This window comes from Apis dorsata, unplaced genomic scaffold, assembly GCF_000469605.1.
Source record: "Apis dorsata unplaced genomic scaffold, Apis dorsata 1.3 scaffold_50, whole genome shotgun sequence".
In the NCBI taxonomy this organism is placed as follows: Eukaryota; Metazoa; Arthropoda; class Insecta; order Hymenoptera; family Apidae; genus Apis; species Apis dorsata.
In genome coordinates this window covers 1,413,821-1,416,966 of record NW_006263351.1, presented here as the reverse complement: position 1 = coordinate 1,416,966, position 3,146 = coordinate 1,413,821, and the positions used below count along the sequence as shown (strand labels likewise).

The 3,146-nt window shown below is 38.3% G+C and overlaps 1 long non-coding RNA gene across 1 annotated transcript in view; it reads left to right on the top strand.

Annotated features, from left to right (window-relative positions):
• The window catches only part of LOC102678703, a 117,215-nt gene that overhangs the window by 53,507 nt on the left and 60,562 nt on the right, over positions 1–3,146 (top strand). The window contains exon 2 of the long non-coding RNA XR_420744.2: positions 2,096–2,216. This is a non-coding gene — a long non-coding RNA (uncharacterized LOC102678703). The remainder of the gene's footprint in view (positions 1–2,095; positions 2,217–3,146) is intronic.

Here is a 3,146-nt window from a genome sequence, read left to right as displayed (position 1 = left end):
AAAAAAAAAAAAAAAAAAAAAAAAAAGAAGGGAAGGTAAGACGGAATGATCGTCGTTCCCTTAATTCATTCCGCGTTTTATTAAACGGTGAAAACACGGGCCGCTTTGTGCCCAGTAATAATTCACATGGGTTCATTGTTCCCGCTCGTTAAGATTTTCCTTTGAGACGACCGAATCTTTTCCATCGGCTCGTCTTTCCCTCTTAATGGCGTCTTCGTTAAAATTATCGCGGACGTTGAGAAACAAAATTATCGAATCTCCTCTTCGAGATCTCTCGTGAAAAAGAAAAGAATTCATAAACTTTTATCTACCTCGCATTGTTTCCTTCCCCATGAAACTTTTCTTATTGTCAATCTCTAAATTAATTACTTGCAATGTATTAAACACAGATTATACAAAATTAGATTTTAGTTAAATCAATTCTCCAAAATTTTAAAATAATAAAACATTTAAATAGATTTAAAATTTTCAAACACTTCTGTTATAACTTACATACACTTAAATAGAAATTAAGAATTAATTGTTTGATATTTATTCTTTAATTTTACTTTTATAATACTTTCTCATGTCCATTACGTATTAAAATTTACAATAAACATTAAACGCAATATCGAAATATATATACATATATACAGCTAATTAGCGCCAAACGAAAATGAATAAAAATCGAGACGAGTTCGAGTTTCCAGCTCGTCGAGCCCTCCTCCCAATTCCCTTTGGCCGAGCGTCGCGACGTGACAGCACGCCGTGAGCCAACAATCCAGGAAGGAGCCGGGGGGTGGTACATAGAGGGGGTTAGTTGTCCTTTACCCGGGAGACCGCAAAATCCACGGCTCGCAAAATACAGGCCACTCGAGCATCCCGCTCGTGGAAGCGTATCGTCGACAGAGAGACAGAGAACGACGAGCAGAGAGAGAGAGAGAGAGAGCAACGAAGATATACATATATATACATGTACATAGAGATTGAAAGAGAAAGTGAGAGAAAGAGAGTCCTGGCCGAGAATCGTAAGCAGAGCGTCGTCTCGTAGCAAGTGCACGTGCGCTGCCGCCGCCTGCAAAGAGCAAGTTTCTTTCGTTAAAGGGGCGCCGTTGAAGGAAGAAAGAGAGAGAGAGAGAGAGAGCGTAGGAGGGAGAGGATGGTGTATCCACGGCCGATAATCCCTCCGGTGTTTTTCTTTTCCGTTCCCCGACCACGACCCACTTATCCCGGCATCGTAGAAGACCTCCAACCCTCTCTACGGCCCGTTTTATCGGGTGTCGCCGCGGGTTATCGTCGTGGTTGCTGCCACGGAGGGTGAAAAAGGGGTTGAGCTGAAGCAGCGGGAGCCGGTAGTGTGAGGTTGCTACCACCTGTTGGCAGGACAACGTCTTAGCTCCCTACCCCTTACCGACCCTTCTCCTCTCCCTTCTTCTTCTTCTTCTTCTTCTTCTTCTTCTTCTTCTTCTTCTTCTTCTTCTTCTTCTTCTTCTTCTTCTTCTTCTTCTTCTTCTTCTTCTTCTTCAGCTTCTCATCCTAGCTCTCTCGTTTTCTTCTTCTTCTTCTTTTTTCCTTCTTTTTTTTTAAGCTTCTTTCTCCCCACCCTCTTTCTTGTTTTTTCTCTTTTTCCTCTACGTCATCCTCCTTCCCCTACTTCGTTTCTAAGGCGATACCCTACGCCGGCGCCAATCACGACGACTCGTGGTTGTTAACCTCCGTGTATTCGCGGAACGAGAATTAATAGCGGGTTGGGGGAAACACTTCTTTGCCGGAAGTGTTCGACGATTGTGATAGGTTGACTGGACTCTTGAAGGATTTTGTTTTTTTTTCAAAAAGGGAGTTTGTAAGAGGGAGGGTTTGGTAAAAAGATATTGTTGTATATGGAGGCTTTTTTGCTCGATACATTTGTATCTAGATGCGATATTAATAATATTATGATTGGTAATGAATAATTGGTGTCTTTCAATCGAATTGATTCTTTTCAAAAAGAAAAATATAATTTTGAAGAGAAGAGTAATCGATCGATGAAAAACCAATTGATAATTGATTTAAAATGAAATAATTAATTAATTGTAATATGACATTTTCTCACGAAAAATTATGTTATTCTCTTTAGGTCCTGATTCTACCTTTCTTATCCCCCATATGCAAGTACGAACGAATTTTTCGACTGCTGCATGTGACTTAGATGGCTGGGATCTAGGAATTCGCAAGTACTGAGTCGACTGGTCTCGAGGGTAAGTTTATCCATGTTTTAAAGCAAGAATAATGATAACTAATAGTATAGTACGAAACCCTACTAAAACTTTTAACCGATTTTTATTTTTAACACATTTCACAAAATTAACAAATTTATCTATAACAATATTTCAAATTCTGATCGTACTTATTTTCGTTAAATTTATTAGAGATTAGTTTCAATCGATTGAAAAATACTCTTAAGGCTCGAACAACTTTTTGTTGCATCTCTCTTCGTTGCTTTTAATTAGGAAAACGAGAAAAGACGATATGATATTATGTATCAGGAGAATAACTAAAAATGACTTTTTTAAAACAAAAAGACTATCAAGTTATAAAGTATTACATATATATATTGCCAAATATTCGATCAATTTTTGAAAAATCTTTATTTAATCTTTATTCAAAATATCCATTTGAATCCAATTACTAAAGATAGCCACGATTATTTTCTAAAAGAAAATCAATTCCAAAATTCAACTCACTCTCATTTTTGATCTAAAGAATTGTTAAACTCATTACGAAACATCACACACACACACACATATTTCAAAATACCATTTCAAAAAATCATCGAGAGATCCCCGTTCAAAGCCAGCATCCACATTTATTCTCATCATAATTGAATCGAAGCATATCTCTTATATATCTTTTCCACTCAAGAAGCATATATATTTCTTCTCAAAATCTTCCAAAAAAATCGTCGAAAGGACGAACAACCCCCATCGTCATCGAGCATACAACACCTCCCCATACGTTATTCAAAACCGTACGCAGCACAGCGCAGCATTTATTTCCATCATAATTGAATTACACCGCGCGTCTAATTGCGACGCCCGGTATTTAGCATAGAGGCCGTGGACGAGGGACTTGGTGCTCCATCAAGATCTATCAACCTGTTTGTGTGCGCAACGGTGTTGTTCCGTGTT